Here is an 18,804-nt window from a genome sequence, read left to right as displayed (position 1 = left end):
CCAAGTTTCAGGACATGGGGCCCGTCGATCTGGTATTTTTTCTTTTGTTTAATATGGCACAATCGCTGTTCCACCACGGAATGGATGGAAATACGTAAATTTTTCTGAACTTTTGTCTTTTCCCGCAATTATTTAAGGTTAACGTGACCAATTTTATAAAATGGGAATATGAAATTGCGCTAAAAGTGTTGGAAATTTCGTTGGAGTATTGTTTCTCAAAACGTTTTGCGAATTTGTCCCACCGTATGGACGCGTTAATCAATCTTTGCACTGGGACTGTGATGTTCTGGTTAGGTCTACTTGGTGATTGATCATGTGAGTTGGTAACGAGAATTGTGTTGTGATCACTACCCCTAAAATCGTGATCCTTGTACCATGTAAAAATAATGAAATACAGTAAATCTGCGGATGATATTGTTAGGTCAATGCACGAAGGTGTATTGCCATTTCGCGGATAATGGGTTGGAGTAGTATAATTATAAAGAATGTAGCCATTCTGAGTTATCCAATTAGAAATAGCTAGTTCTAGTCTATCCTGTTTTTGTCCACCCCAGAGGGGTGAGTGCCCATTGAAATCTCGCAATATAATATAGGGTGCCGGCAGCGTTATCATTAAATCATTAATTCCTGTAAATCTTCCTGTGGGATGTGTTGCGATAACTGGTGAGATGGAATATATAGTGATATTATTCTAAAATGACGGTTATGAGCTTTCACTCAACTACTGTGATTTCGACTTGGAAATCTTGTATTAAGGTTAGAGTGGATGGTAGGCTTAAGCTAATATGCGGGACATTTTCGTGCACTGTAGCGTGGGGAGGGGTTAAGTGAGATTGCACGCGATAAATTGTCTGGAAGCGCACGCGGCAACTCACCTTCAAAAAAAGAAATCCAAGACCCACTCTTCACGTACAAAAAGTAATTCCACCTCCTCCTGCGTCGTACTTCCCCCACAGTGACGCGAGAGTTTACGGGCGTCAAGTGCAGGAAGCACGAGACAAGAAGGGGAGGAAGGTGACCCAAAAAAAACAACTCACGTTTAGCACGTGCCGTGCTTCAAGGTTTCAAAAAGGGGTCCGACAGCGAATAGCAACATTAACCTTCTCCGCTGTAACAAAATAAAAAAAAAAGGATAGTATTCCTCCAACGTAACTACTTTTCTCACTTCTCTGTGCAATGTAAATTATATGAAAAGTTGAATACGTGTACACACTCCTTTTTTTTTATTTTTATAAAGCTAACTTTAGGATTCTACGTAACGTTAATGACGGGCAACTCTTACTGTTCAAACGTTCCACCAATAATTAAGACTCTACTCAATTCAATTAACCAATATAATTGCATTCAAGATTGTTATCCATTTTACATTATTTGAATATTACAACAAACCCCCACGTATTGCACTGGGTGTGATTTCAACAACACATTCCTTGATTAACAAACTGAGCGACCAGCGCTCTATTCTACTACGTTACATAAACTCATGTTAAATTTTAACAAACCAGCAAAATCACGAAGCAAAAAAGCTTCCACTTAACAATCTTGTCGTGTTATCAATTGATCCTACGTAATAATTTTACTTGCCAAAACATTCATCTCTCTTATACAGTATACGTAGCATATCCAAAAAATAATAACGCGACGTTCTTCCTTTGCCCAATCAAACAAAAGACCTAGAAGGCCTCAATCTTTAACGTAACTTGTACGTACTTATGTATACATTAATATATCGCTTGTCCCCTATTCTTTACGCATCAACTAGTGCTACCTTTACTTATATAGGATCGCTATTAGGACAAAGGGAAAAAAAGGGGTGGGGGAGATTGCAATTAGTGCAAGTCCTTTTTTTTTTTTTGTTTCCTTTAGTTCTGGTGCGAACACGCGCGCCTTTGTCGTAGCACGAACAAGGTAGTGCTTCTTACAACCACGAGTTCCGCAGTAAAGCTTCAAATTTCTAATTTTGCCCAATTGTAGATTACCAAGAGATTATAAGCAATTCCCCACGCTTCTTCTTGCGTTTATTTTACAAAAGCCAAATTCAACCGAAATGATCGGTTCGTGAAGTTATGCCACACTAACACAAAACGTACGCGATTTGCGTCGTTACAAAAATGTTCGCCGTGCTACAACAGGGTAGCGAGATAGTAAATCACAGGTCCAACACGTAAAAGAAGAAACGTATATACATTAGTTTTCTCGCAATTTCACTTATTCAATTGGGTTATGTCAAAGTTACGGGGTTCCCAACACTTATGCGACGAACGGCAAGGAATTAACCTTGTTCCCACTTTTCTCGGTCTAGTTAAAGTTTGTACGTACCTCACCACGATTGTAAACGTCCCATGGAACTGCAACGCCTTCCTTTCACAAGAGTCCAAGTGATCACTCCATTTGCCTTCTTCCCATTTAGCTGTCAGCGCAGCAGGCGTGGTTCGGCAGGTCGTGGTTCAGGTACTCTCTAGCCGGTTGGGACTGGATGACGAAGCACCTGGCTGGTGCGTGCCGTTCGAAGCGAGCGAGAAAGACCGAGGTCGGAGGACGAACTGAACTGCAATCGCAGCAGGATTTACAAGCGGGCGTAAGCCGCAAAAATATGCCACCAGGAGGCAGCAGCAGAGAGCGATCGTGAGGCGAAACGCCCTCGATGGCGAAAAATTGAACTTGCAATTTTTTGTTTTAACAATGTAAGGATTGTAAACCGCAAGGGACAAACGTTACAGAACATAAATTATTGTGCCATTACGTTTTGTGGCAACCGATAGTTTTCGCGTTGTGTACCCTTGACTTCTTGGAGACAAAGTACCTTGGGGTGGAAATCCGCTATGAGATCTATTAGTTCTAATTTTCTGGCAGATAAATTATTTACATTCTACTGCAATATATCCATTATGATTTTTTTTCTTTTCTATATGTATATATAAAAAAAAACTCTCTCCCAGCAATGATTTTCCGTTGGAAATCGCGGATATGGTTAAAATTGGATTGAATTGTGGCAAATTTAAATCAACTGCTACTGGTGTGGTTTAGGTTTGGGATTATAGGATTTGGAGTAGATTGTCGGTGAGCTCTTGGATATGCTTTAGTAGGGGAATTTGATCGTGGGAGGATGAGATTTTGACTAATGTCTCCCAAAGTTTGGGTATGAGATTGATAAGCGATTGACACGTGGAAGCATGTTTACTCATTTGGGAATTCTGGTGTTTCTCGAGACCATATTTTGGGAATGGTGTTGGGTCGGGATTTAAGGATTGAGTGGGTAATGCCTGGCTGCCGATTGGTGGAGATGGGGTCACTCAGTGTTCGTTTCGGGATCGGGTTCGGTACTGGAACTGGTGTCAGTCGCATTGTCAGTTTGATCTTTACATTGGTGCCTATTCCTCTTTGTCGAACTCCTGTTCGGTCGATATCTGTGTCTGGGATATCTTGACTGTCTGCACCCACGGGTTCGCAGCTCACATAGTACCTCCAGCTGGATTGGATGGACATGATTCCACTGTTTGCAAGGAATGGAAAGGGTTTACCAAGCACTGGTGATGAGACTTATTTTTCTGGTATTCTGGATAGGTTTTCTGGGGCCAGGTTGGGAAGGTCTCGTTTGTTATATAGCGGATTGAGTATAGATTCCCATGAGGGGGGAGCCATGTTCATTCCCAAGGTTTTTTGCTTGGTTTCATGATATGAAATATTCTCATTCGCCATCCTAGTTTTGTATTTGGAGTTCTTGTCTCCAATTATCTCAGTTGCGGTCAAGGGTTCCGTGTGATTTCTTGCAATTTATGCAATGTGGAAGCTTGTTACAGGTGGTAACGTGACGTTCGGACCCACAGTTGCTACAAAGTGGTTTTGATCTACATTGTACACTACTGTACGGATAACGCAGGCAAACATTACCTTGCAACACTTCCCCTACACATGGTTTTACATCCATAATTTCCCTGTTGATAATGACATTTTCAGGGAGAAATTTGGCATGGAAAGCTAAGCAGACTAATTTGGTTTCCACTAATCGTGCCGATCCGTCGTCATTCCAGATTTTTTTTCAGATGTTTGGCACTGATGACTTTAAATGGTGAAACAATTTCGTCTAGCACGTCTTGTTCAGTGACATCAAGTTTGATGCCATATACTAGTCCTTGTACGAGACTTTTGGGAATTTTTGCCCTGACGACTAGGTGTTCTAGGAATTGGGTATTTTTGACAAGGCCGTTTGCTTGTTCGATTGATTTAAATGTGACGCGAACGTGATTTTGTCCGCATTGTTCGACAAGGTATACTGGAATGTCAGCTTTTCTCAGCTTATTGCCGAGGCTTGCGGTGGAAAATTTACTGATGTTTTTGTTCAGTCCCTCTAATAGAACTACATAGGAGCCAGGGATATCAGACGAATACCAGTATGTATATGGAGTGCGTTTGCCTTGTGATGGCCGGAATTTTTTTTCGTGCACATTGTTCTCTTCACTCACCTCAAGTGTCCTTTTTCTTTGTCCTTTTGTGATTTCTAGCATGTTGATACCATCGGTGTCTTGTAGTGGGTTGAGTTGTTCGACGTTGGCTAATTCGACTAGCCCTTCTGCCGCAGATCGTTCCTGGTCTTCAAACATCGTTGGGTAGTTAAAGTGGGCCGGCTATTGCCGGCTTTCACACAACACAAAATGGAATTTACGCAACATTGGAATTATTATCACTATATCATTTCTCAACGGTATGTGAGTTGCAACAAACTAAGTTGATCCTGTCTCGCATTGCACTACTCTTTCAGCTAACGCGATCAGTAATGTTGATCCTATCGCCTCGAAGTCGTGCTCACGAATCCTCGACTACAAGGCACTATACAGTGGGCACGTACAGTCAACGGCAAAGTTAATGGTAGGCAAATTGTCCACCCCTATTTTCATTACTTTTTATTTTACATCCTCTGTTGTTTTAAGGAATGAAACTATGTTGGTTTGAAGCAGACATAGTTCTCTGCTTATTGGCGTCTTTATTTCAATTCATTGTCATCACATTGTGTAATTCAGACAGAATGAAAATGGTGGAGGACAATTCGCCTACTGTTTCTCTCGCCGTTGGATGTACAGTAGGATCTAAGGATCTATGAGTATTACCGTGCAAATTGTCCATGACTATATTCATTAATTCTTCTCTTACATCCTATGTATTTTTAAGCGATGGATTTTTATGTATCCTGGTGCAAGAGTTGTTAACAGCTTGTTTTGAGTTTTCTTTTAATTCTTGAAGCTCTTATTGGGACAAATAAAGTGCACGAACATGGTGATGGACAATTTGCATGGTAATACTCATGTATCCCACTGTACCATAGACAAACCACGCATTTTTTCATGGCGACATATTTCTTTTGTAACTGCTACGCAGTTTGATAGCCCCTGGATTAGTCTGTTAACTTGTCAAACAAAATGCAACTTAAGTAATTATATACAACCTTAGTGACAATGAAGTTCGACCAGTCACAAATATAGGAGTGCGTTGTGAAAGAAGAAGAACACATGCATATGCTGAACATATTTTATTCAGCAGGCTACATGGAACAAAGGATAACATAAATTTCCGCTGCAACTCAGCAATGTATGGTGTCCACACAAAATAAAACATTTTCGTCCATCTACACGTGACATTGAAGTTCGACCACTGTTAGAGGGGATCCTGTTTACCATGGTGTGACGCCGCCCCGTCGGCGAATAACTGTGGCAATGCGTCGGAGCATGCTGCGGACGAGTCGTTCAAGGTATTCCACATCGATGCGGTGCCATTCCTCCTGCAGGCAGGCGATAAGAGCAGCCACTGTCGTGGGTCCCCTCTGTTGCACACGTCGCTTAAGAACACGCCACACATTCTCAATGGGCGAGAGGTCGGGACTCGATGGTGGCCATGGCAGAGTTCGCACGTGATGGCGAGTCAACCATGCTCTTGTCAGCCGCGCTGTATGAGGCCTGGCATTGTCGTGTTGAAAGATGAGACGCCGCCTGTGGAACAGGTGCCTTCGCACTGTGGGAAGATGCCGCTCCAGTATGCGTGTATAGGCGTGTGCATTCACAATGCCCTCACAGACGTGTAGTGGGCCAACCCCAGATGCCGTCATGCATCCCCATACCATCACTGACGCAGGTTTCTGTACCCGACGTGCATAATATTTTGCTTCATTCTGTTCCTCCTTCCGACAAATGACTGTTTTCCGTATTTTCCCGTACACAACATTGAAAATGGATTCGTCCGTCCACAAAACCCTGTTCCACTGCCGAAATGTCCATCGCCGGTACATTCGTGCCCACCGTAGTGGATTGCCTTTGTTCAACATGGAAAGGAAGGGTTTACGTTTCGCCCTGTACACTCGGTAACCGCATCGCTGTAGGTAACGGCGAATGGTTCTGGTTGACACTTCAATGTGAAAGCGTTCTCGAGTCCACAGTCGTAATTCGGCCACAGAAACATGATTGTTGGTCTGGATATAGCGCCTAAATATCCGTAGGTCACGCACGCTCAGCAGACGTTTTCGACCGGGGGCCTTACCTGGCTCTGTAGTACCCGTATTTTGGTGGTGTTTGATGATGCAGTGGACGGTTGACTTGGGTAAGTTCAGTTGGCGCCCTATTTCCCGTTCACTGAGTCCATCCCGTTGCAACTCCACCACTCTTCTCCTCACGGTGTTGTCAATAGGTTTGCCCCTGGCCATGGTGATGATGTACTGCGGTTCCTCGGTGCACAGTACGCGCTTATATACGGCGGACTCCCTTATCGTGTCCGTGACGTCATGCTTCCGTCGAATGTGCCACTATCTTGAATTTTCCGTATGGGTCTGGTGCCTGGTCGAAGTTCAATGTCACGCGTATAGTTCCCCGTATTCGTTCTTTACGTGACCTTGGGTGCAACATGCTGGGATCACGATTCTTGCCTGCTCACACGCCTCCTCTTACACACATGCGTCACTTCTGCGGGTCACCCATTCCACCGCCTATGCCTCTGTGCATTTAATCACGTATTCCTTTCTGGTCGAACTTCATTGTCACCAAGGTTGTATTTTTTAAGAGGAATATATGTGGTAACATTTTTCATAGCTGTTGCGCAGTTTGAAACGATTAAAATTATCCGATATGCCATCTGGTGGGGGTGGGATTTTCCGGAACTACTCTATGCAGGACAAAGAGCTTATATCATGGAATCTTATAATAACGATCATTGATGCAGGACAGGAAGTCGTTCAAAGCATGGGAAATGATCGAAAGAGTAAGGTCTACTGTTCAGTTTTTGCTCTACATCGTTTTGTGGGTCAGGACAAGTGAAAGGTTCGCATGTGTTTCCATCACGTAGAATCAACATAATGAAATTTGTAAATAAATCAGGGAGAACAAGATTGATTGACCGAATATTATCATGGGGGAGATATTGATATGCGGCAAGGATACGAAGAATGCACGAGTCTGTTTGTTCACTTTATTTTCCGAAAGATGATTCTATTACCATGAAAGTAAAGTTTTAAATTGTTCTTTATGAATAAAACTTTTTTTCGAAAACAATGGATTATGTATGAAATTTGGAACAGTTGCAAGTCGATTAAATGCGAAGATGAAAATAGTTTGAGAAATAATTAATGTCTGTAATCATAAAGGTAACCAGGAAAAAATCGACATGCTAAGGTTCTTGTTTCATTCAGTAAGTCCTTTTTCAGTGAAGAGAGCGTCGATGAAATTGTGAATTCTATTGTTATTATCCTGTAACCAGCCTGCCTCTTTGGAAGAACTGCAACGGTATGTTTACAATAAAAATAAAGAAAACAACCAAAAATAAGAGCAATCTGAACCTCTAATCACAAAGAAGTATTAAATCTTAAAAGGATTAAAAAACAAAATAGAAAATACACTTTAACGTTTTAATAATACGAAAGAATTAAACTAATCATATTTAAATTAAAAAGAGAGGTACAATTTTTTACATTAGATGAATTATATTAAATTAGATTATAATTATAAACAATATCACGAAAATACAGGTGAATTGTTTTATTTTCAAATCATTTCCGAGAGCCCCAGTTGCAACCTGAGGTGCAGATGCTTTGAAGAACCAGTGCATATGCATTAGTTTCGTCAGCGTTTTCCGTGTTATTTTCGCCTATCATAATTAAATGCTTCGCTGTCAGCACAGCTTCACCTTCGTTATAGTTCCTGTAATTCACATCGCATTCGCAATATTTAAAAATATCGCGTAATTTAAACGTTTCTTCCATACCAGCCATGACAAAACGCTGCTCTTACGTACAGTCAACGGTAAAGGTAGTAGGTAAATTGTCCATCAATATTATCATTACTTTTTTATTCTACATTCTGTATTGTTTTATGGAATGAAATTCTGCTAATTTGTAGCATGCAGAAGCGGCGATTGGATTCCAAAACTAGTGGGGGGCAACGTACAAAAGTGGGGGGCAACGTACAAAAGTGGGGGAGGGGTCAAGGACAGTTTAATTTTTCTTGGTACATAAGGTTAGCATGGTGCGGGGTCAAAAATGGCAAAAAGTGGGGGGGGGACTGTCCCTCCCGACTTTTTACAACTTTTGCCCCAGCACTATGCTAAACCTTATGTACCAAGGGAAAGTAAATTGTCCTTGCCCCCCCAAATTTTTGCACCTTCCCCCCCTAGTTTTGGAACTCAATCGCCGCCACTGCCAACAACATAAACGCATGTTCCCGAATACTTTATTCTGTCGTAAAAAATTATATTCGAAAACAACAGTTCGATACCCGGTGGAGGCACATAGTGGTTAGGATCCCACTTTAAGCTGTAGGCCCAGTCTCAGTTAGCCTTACTGTGCATAAAGTGGACGTAAAACACTAAATCAATCAATGAATCAATCAGAAACAATAATGCACGTTTTGAATATTGTTCCTCAGAAATGGCTTGTTTTGTAACATATTGGACGAATTTCAACAGATTAATGCCAACAACAATTTATGCTTTTTCGAAAACAACAATGTACACTGTTAAATATTGCTAGATTGTTTCTTAGAAATAGTTTTGTATCGAATCTCATTTTCGTAAAAATTGTACAAAGGTGCTATATATTTCATCTTCGTTATTAGTTTCATTGTGCATATAATTTTTAGAAGGATTGTGAACATAATTGTCATCTTGATAAGAGGTAAGTTTGTTAAATAGATTTCAACAACGATTTAAACACACAACTTCTAGGAGCCAATGCACAAGAACTAAGTTATGAGTTTGATTTAGGTTTATAATATTTCACAAAATGTGGATATCTTGAGCTTATATGTGCATTTGTGCATTTTCCATTTTGTATCTTTTCAATATTATGTGGATTTTTAATATTTTAAACACAAGTAATAAATCTAAATTGTTTCAAAATATATTGTACCAAGTAACCTACTAAATAACTTTTGCTTGACCGTGCTAATGGAATATATATTACATTAATTCTTTGGGATATGTCATTATTTTCGATTCTTTTATCCATATAAGTTATTTGATTTTTAGATTGGAATAAATTAGAGAGCAGATTCATCTTACGTATTTTAAACTAGGGGTTAAGCTGGAGAATGAATATTGAGTAATTTCCAGTGGATTGCACATTCGTTTAAAGGTTGTTACAAAGAAAAAGAGCCATAGAAAAATATTACATACAAATTACACACAAATATAAGATATGAAACTTACTCTAAATTCTAAAATAATTCTTACCATTCCTGTTGTGTAAAACTTTTAGACTGATATTTAGTATTAAATAAACTTTGAAACTTTGCAAACACAAATTTACGTTTGTACTTTGCACATTTAAAAAAAAAAATCGAGTAATATGGTAAATATTTGGCTACACAAATTACCGCAGTCAAGGGTTATACTTCCGTTGCTACAAACTAACTAGCCTAACCTAATCAAAACATCTGGATGCTAAGAACACCAAACTTAAAGGATCTAACCCACTAACAAACCTATGAGAAGGGGTTTACGTTAACACGGAAAATAAAACTAATTTATTATATTATTGAAAGTAGCTTACATTAATTTAAAAATCCAAAGCATAAAGCAAGATAACCCAGTAGGCCTCATGTACAATCAGGAGATTATTGCTATTGTTTGTTCTAAGACCCTTCTAATTTATATTTCTTTTCGGTAGACAGGTCATATAACGGTAAAACTTAGACAATCCTACATGATGCAAGTTGCTTCTCAGCAATTATATCGCGTAAGATTCATGAATATCAGCATGTGCTTAACTTATTCCTAACGACAATTCTGCTAACTGTACATGGACAAGTGTCGAAATTGTCATGTTAAATAGGTATGCATATGTGAAGAGAAAATCACCCTGTAACCTAAACTTGAGGTAGTTTAAGAATTAGAGAGAGGCACTTAATCGTTGAACTGATGTAGTTGAATAGATATAACTTTAAATTTACATACATATAAGTTGGTAATTATATTTCCCCTTATACCCTTATACTTGTGACATTTAGAACAGGTTGGTAATAAACTAAGATTTAAACTATAACATAATATATGTATTTATTTATTTATTATTATTGAAGAAGTAACTGAATATCCTCTACAATGTCTAGATAATGAACAGATGCCCTTTACACTTCGAAGTGGACAATTTTAGACAACGTATGCACAATAATACGGCCATGGGCGTATATATACGAGTAGCTCACATAAGGAGGGGATTCAACTTTTGGTGCAATTAGGGTTCCTATATTTCATAAGTGAAAATCCGAGACACTACTGAACGGTAGCTTGTTAGGGAGCGGAGTGGGGGAGGGGGGGCTGGACCCGATAAAGTTGTATGTATGTACAACATAATTGTCATTTACATCCCAAGTTGTGAGGGAACTTTAATTGAAAACTCCGGACTGAACAGATAGGCACCCAAGCACTGACTGACTCTTTATAGTAAGCAGGTTACTGTGCAATGAAAGAGAATCGTAACTGATATTCAGGACTGCTAGCAGACGGCGGCGCTATCGTGAAGTCAAAGATGTTTGCAGTACCGTCTGTATCTCGTTAACTCTTGGATTATGGAGAGGGAGTGGTTCAATGTAGATTTAGATTGCTTTGTAAAATGGGCATTTTAAAATTACGTTTACGCATTTAAATATAAAAAAGTTCAGAAAAGTATAGTCTTAATCATTTTTTTCCCCAGCCGATCCCAGAACATTTGTGCATCCCCAAGAAACTACAGACGGGTCCCTAGGTATGATCTGGCTATCAACATCCACTCTTCCACCACATTAAATTAAGTCTATCTACGAACATAAAATGAGCAGAAAATTCTTTTGAAAAAGCTAATCCCAGCTTCTCGTTAAAAAAGAATTACAATGTTACAATTAGTCTTTTCCTTCTTGCTACAAAATTGAAAATAACATCATCGGTGTTATTTTAATATTCGTATGTATGTACACTTAACAGTGCAGGGTCCATTAATCGAGGATCTCTCGTTGAATTGCGAGGACATTATTTCAACCTCCTTAATGTTAAACACACCCTCTCGGTGTTGAAGATGAAAGTGGCAGTGCAACCAATATCACCAACAATTTGTGCATATTTGAGTACAAGAGCTTGTCACAATTTTCATTCTAACTAACTAACTAACTAACTCCCTAGCCTTCTTAAACCCGAAGGTTCATGGCTGCAGCAACACAGGCCTTCCTTCTGGCCCTATCTTGAGCAAGTTCTATATACTCTTTTCCATCGCTACCGATTTCCCTTAGATCCATCTCAACGTTGTCCCTCCATATTCGTCTTGGCCTTCCTACAAGTCTCTTACCATCAGGTTTCCCAACAAGAATCCTGTAAAATCCTCTTTCCTCTCCCATTCGTGCCACATAGCCTGCCCACCTAAGTCTTCTTGATTTAATTATTCTAATAATATCTGGACATGAATACAAATTATGTAGTTCTAAATTATGTAACCTTCTCCACTCACCTGTCTCCTCATCCCTTTTAGGCCCAAAGAATTTCCTAAGGATCTTATTTTCAAATACTCTCAATTTATGTTCCTCTTTCAATGTAAGGGACCAAGTTTCACATCCATATAATACTACAGGCAAAATTACTGTTTTGTATATTTTAACTTTTAGTTTCTTAGATATTAAACGAGAAGACAAAAGTTTATGAAGAGAGAAGTAACATGCATTTCCTGAATTAAGCCTACTTTTTATTTCCTCTTTAATATAATTTTCATTTGTTAATATTACTCCTAAGTATTTGAATTTGGAAACTGATTCAAACGAGTTGTTATCAAGAATTAGATTTTGATTATTACCTAACACTTGTTTTCGGCTTGTAAGCATATATTTAGTTTTCTCTTTGTTAACTTCCAAACCTATCTCTTTAGCAGTTTTGAAAAATATTTTAGCATTATTCTTAATTGTATTCACATCATCCCCCAGTAAGTCTACATCATCTGCATATGCTAACAACTGAGTCACACCATTTAATTTTAGTCCTTCGTTAGTTTCTTTTACCTTCCTAACAGCATATTCTAAGGCAAAATTAAAGAGCAATGGAGATAATGCATCTCCTTGTTTTAACCCATCTTGAATTGTAAATTTGTCAGACATATTAATACCCACACGAATTTTACTTTCTGTTTCACTGGTACATATTTTTATCATACTAACAAGCTTCTTAGGTATTCCAAACTCTACTAATATATTATATAATTTATCTCTTTGGACCGAATCATATGCTTTTTTGAAATCAATGAATAGCTGATGGACATTTTGATTATATTCCCACTTTTTTCAAGTGTCTGTCTGATGTGAAAAATTTGATCTGTAGTTGATCTGTTACGTTTAAATCCACATTGATAATCACCTATAATTTCATTAGCATATGGGGTTAGTCTTGTTAAAAGAATGTTAGATAATATTTTATATGTTGTTGAGAGTAGAGAAATTCCACGGTAATTATTGCAGTTCATTTTATCACCTTTTTAAACACACGAACAATTATGGATTCTTTCCACTGTTGAGGGATTTCTTCTTTATTCCATATTAAACAAATTAATTTATAAATTTGACATATTAATGAATTTCCACCATATTTAATTAACTCAGCTAGTATTAAATCAATGCCAGGTGCTTTGTTATTCTTTAGCCTTTTAATAGCATCCTTAACTTCAGTCAAGTTAGGTTCTGGAACTAAAGGTTCTGCTGTGTGGACTTCATTTACTTCTGATTTATCTCCTACATGAACATTTAAAAGGTCATTAAAGTAGTTCTTCCATCTATTTAGAATATCGCTTGGGTCAGCTAGAAAATCACCGTCATTATCTTTTATCAAGGTTACTTTAGGTTGCCACCCCTTTCTAAACTCATTTACACCTTTATATAAATCTCTGATATTTTTATTTTTGCTGTTTGTTACAATTTCGTTAATTTTACTTTTCAAGTAATCTCTTTTTTTACTTCTAAACGTGCGGTTAACTTCTCGCTTTATTCTATTATAATTGTTTAGATTTGTATCATCAGAGTTATTTAACCACCTAAGTCTAGCCTGATTTCTTATTTCTATTAGATTATGACATTCATTATCAAACCATGGCTTACTTTTTCTCGGTTTATGGTATCCTATACTTTCTTTAGCTGCTGATTCTATTGCATTACGTATGTGCTCCCAATTCTTATTAACGTCTGTTTCATTTATATTTTCATCATCATTTAAATCCTGCAAAACATCATATCTATTTGACAGTTGAATTTGGTAATCTTTCTTAATTCTTTCATCAGTAAACTTTCCTGTATCAAATTTTAGAACTTTTAGATTTTGTTGCTTATGATTTATCACTGAGAGTCTTTCTCGTAATTTAGCAATTACTAAATAATGGTCACTGGCACAGTCAGCACCTCTATGTGTACGAACGTCAATTATACTAGTATGCCTTCTCTTATCAATGAGAATATGATCTATCTGATTATGAGTTTTACCATCTGGAGAAGACCAGGTATATTTATGGATATCTTTATGTTAGAAAGTGGTACTTTTCACAATTAAATTCTTTGAAGTTGCAAAAGTAATCAATCTTATACCATTATCATTACTTAATTCATGAAGACTTTCTTTACCAATCGTGGGTTTAAATGTCTCTTCTTTGCCAATCTGTGCATTACAGTCACCTAACAGAATTTTCATATCATACTGAGAAAATTTATCAAAGACCTGTTCTAACTCTGTATAAAAATCATATTTATCTTCCTTTGGTGCATGTATGTTTATTAAAATAATTTTACACCACCTACCCTGTAAAACTGCATATGATATCCTATCATTAATAAATTCTACTGTTTTAAGAGCCGAGATAATTCTATTATTTATGAAAAAGCCTGTTCCAAAATTATGATTTTCAGTACCACCATAGAAAAAAGTATAATTTTTAGTTTTACAATTCCCTTCTCCTGGCCACCTAACTTCCTGGACAGCTACTACATCTAATTTATACTTAACGATCTCATTAACTGTACACTGAAATGCCCCAGGCCGGTAAAGGCTCAGAACATTCCAGGTGCCTAATTTAATAACCTTATTCCTAACGTAGATCTTATCCTTTTCCAGGGACCTCCCAAAGTAGTCCCCGCCCGGAGATCCGAACGGGGGAATATTTTACCTCCGGAATATTTTACCTTGGGAACATCCATGGCCTTATATTGCTGTTTCTTGACATTTTTTTTTACAGTGCAGAGTTGTCAGCTCTACGCCTAACCCCCAATATGAATGGAGGAACTACTACACAAGACAAACACAAACACATTAGACAGCACAATTACTACACAAGACGAACACAAACACATTAGACAGCACAACTACTACACAAGACACACAAAAACACATCACAACTATAACACAATATAAACACAAACACACCACAACTACTACACAATATAAACATAAACAAACTACACACCACAACTACTACACAAGACAAACACAAACAAATTAGACAGTACAACTACTATGCAAGACAAACACAAACAAATTAGACAGTACAACTACTATGCAAGACAAAAAAACATACTTGACAGCACAACTACAACACAAGACATACATACACATCACCGATACTACACAAGACAAACAGAAATACATTAGACAGCATAACTACTACATAAGATAAACACAAACACACTAGACAGCACAACTATTACACAGTCAATATGACGAAACTATCTAAGGCAGAAAACCAAACAAGGCATCAAAGAAAAACTCTGGAAGATTTACTCACTTCAAACTGATATACGTTAAACAGGAATACCTAATTCCTAGCCTATTCTATACTATGCTTGACATAAAACACATCTTTCACAGCACCAGGCTTAATCAAAAAACCAATCACCACTGAATTCCTAAACATTCCAGCATAAGGGAAATCACAGAAGTTTTACAATTCTCAACAAACAACGAATTCTCGTAGGGGATTTTTTCCCCTTATCCACTCTCCTAGAATTTGTGACATAAGTCCAATTGAATGGTCATTTGCCCCCTCCTAAAATCGACCTTACACCTACCCTGATAATTTTTTCTGGATAAATCTTGCCCTAGGGCTCATTGGAAAATAATTATTTTAAACGCAATCTCTATGGGACGTCTTTGTTTATGCTGCCAGTTCTACATTCGTCATCTTTTCTCACTGGACCTATTTTCGTATCTACGAAGTCTTGCTCAACTCATTTCTCGGCATGGCACTGCTCTAAGTCGACATTGTTTACGTGGGAGATCTTTGCTTCAACTTTGGCAGAAATGGACACATGGATATTTGTGTAGTTCAAATGTGCTTTTTAGGACAAATATACTTTAAAAATGTTTTAAACACAATGACAATTTTCATTCAGATTTGAAAATGTAAAAAATATGAACCAGGCCATCCAACAGTTTGACACACTGTTCCAATGAATGAGGAATAGGCATTTCAGATTGGAATAAGTTGTTGCAATTTTACAATGTGTTGACTGTGTTCAGAGAAACTTGGGTTCATTTCTACTACAAAATGGTCCAAAAATGGACAACAGTAAAGTTTCTACTATTAGTGTATACGATTTCACAAGTCACCCTACTTAGTATTTCTGTCCATCTTGTGTCAAACAACTTGAGAAAGTTGCAGTACTTCCCTAGCTATCCTGCACTGCATTTTTACAACCAAATTACTTTGAGAAGATTGATTGATTTATTTGCATTATTTTACTTCATATTTTGTGCAACTTTTGGCTAATTTCCGAAGATCGGGATGAGTGATGACATAATGAAATTGATGAATGGACACCCACAAACGCCCATGCCCATTCCGGGTTTCGAACCCATGACCCACGATGTGTTAACCACGGGAGACTGCTCCTTTGAGAAGACTCGAGGGGAAAAAATCATAACTGATTTGACAGTCTCAAACCACAGAAATTCCACAGAAATGGGCAATAGCCAGGGTTAAAATATGTGCTGAACAATTTACAAAAATTGCTTTTGAACAATTCTCTGAAATTATCTATCTATCTCACCCCTTAATTCTACCACCCATTACATCAGCACCATAATATTCTTCACCAAATATTTTTTTTTTCTAAATCCACACCCAGTCAATTCAGAGAGAGTAGAAGTACTAATAGCTGAAGCTAACCCATATGCAGTTACAATCTCCAATAGGGACAAGTTTCCCATTCCAATCTACAGTTTGAAAAATTGTTTATCCACTTTCGGGATTATCAAACAGTTGGGAAATTTCAAATTATCAAAAAATTTGAACCTGAGGAATACTTAAATCTTGAATGGTAACAAACCATATCGGGAACTTCTAATCAAATTATAATGTTCGCGCTATAAGATCACAAGCAGCTGCTTCTGGCAGAAATCACATGTGGCATTATAGAATTTGTGAAACGTCAGGAGCTTTCTGATTATTTTCCAGAGAAATTCCAAAACTATCAGGAAATTGCAGACATTTGCTTTGCAGTCCCATCTGGTGTGTGGAATTAATTTCTTTCCCATCCGTATCCCGTTCTATACGCTTGTAATTTATGAGAATAAAATAAGTCTAAAGAAAATTTTACGAACAAGTCTTTGCGCACAGCGGATAGAACAGGTAATATGGTAATTTTACTGAATCAAAGGACGGGGGGGGGGGGGGGTTGAATCCTGTTGAGTTGTCAGTTTCCAGAAAACCCCGCACTACATTGACTATCATAAATTCGCCGGTTTCTGCACGGTGTCTGGTTAGGAAACAGACGAACAAATACTCGAAGGACTGTCAATTCGGCTGTAGAATGTGCATCTACAACGCACTTGTAACCGTGCGCGTGGGTTCCTCTCACGAAGACTTTCTTACGACCCTTCTTGATGACGACTGGTGGCAACGCCCAAGCAAAGAGCCTGGCTACAGCGCCTTGCCTGGCTCAGCTCTCGGGACGTTCCCGAATTTTACTTGTGGGTGTAAGTTCGCTTTCTCAAAGTCTGTGGGAGGATCCGCAGTTTCTTACTCCAACACACTTCACACATATGTAACTTACACATAATATAAAATCATTTTACACTTCTTTTATATACAAAAAGAAAAATAAGATAAAAACACTAATTATGTGCATTGTTCTCTGAACACCCCCGTTGAACCCCCTCCTTAAATACGCCCATGAATAGGGGCATGTAAATATCACAATTTTTTCGTGTCAAATAAAGGAATATTAGTAGTTTCAAGTTCGACATCATGTAATCAATATTGCCATTCAGCTAGGTTCGCATGTTCTTAAATGCCATACTTTGAACTTGTTGAACGCAAAAAAAAAAAAAAAAAAAAAAAAAATGCTCTAGCATGTAATCGAATGTTGTATTACATACAAACGCACAAATTTACTTGTAACTCATCAGGATATAACCATGTTTAATTTGCGATAATAGGCCTAATTGTTATTCTTACTCTGAAATAAATGCATTTATAGAAACTTTTTTTCGAACAAGTCGCATCTTAGATAAGGGGAGAGTTCCCCGTATATAATGAATTGTGCAAAATAGCCTAAAGTGCAGAAGCGCCCAACAATTTTAATTCGTTCATCAATCGAACAACTCGCTCGTTCAAATATATGTATTTCCCCCAAACACAGGACTAATCTTTTGACGTCATCAGCTATTTTAGCATCGCTGATTGAGGGAGGCTCCGTTCAGTCCCGTGTTACAAAACATAGGAGAAAAACTGACATTTCATTAAGACAAATAAAACGCATATTGTTCTAATTATGTCATATAAGAGTGTACTTGAACAATGTTTATCGTGGAATTATAAGCGGTTTACGGTTGGAAAGGCCTTAAAACGTTTCAATTTGATAAATATAAAGCAGAAAGGTTGACGTAAGTTTTTCTGTAAATAATTTACCAATAATCTGGAAAGAAAGGCGAATAAACGTTCAAAAACGAGTTCCTCAACCAGTGATAACCTTCTTAAAAACGCAATTTTAATCGTTGTTTTGTACGTACATGTAGTTCAATACACTGTATTTTGCTTTTTTTAATGCTGGAAGGGGGTTCGAAATAGCTTTTAAAGCTGAATCAAAGACTAGTTCTGTTTTTTAAAAAATATACGTATTTTAATAACGCCCCCATCGAAAATAAATGTCCACTTAATAGCATATATTTCACACATAATTTTATTCTAATCACAGTAATTTGTGGTAATTATTATAAGGGTGTTGAAGGAACATGATAATTTCGGAATGAAGCAGTGTTTTTGAGGGGGCATTACTCTATGACTGGAAAGAATTGATGCGGGCAAAAGGCTTTGGTTCGTAACGCTTATTGCCACGTATATTA

Source organism: Lepisma saccharinum, chromosome 16 (genome assembly GCF_977018435.1).
Source record: "Lepisma saccharinum chromosome 16, izLepSacc3.1, whole genome shotgun sequence".
Classification (NCBI taxonomy): Eukaryota; Metazoa; Arthropoda; class Insecta; order Zygentoma; family Lepismatidae; genus Lepisma; species Lepisma saccharinum.
This window is presented reverse-complemented; position numbering follows the sequence as displayed.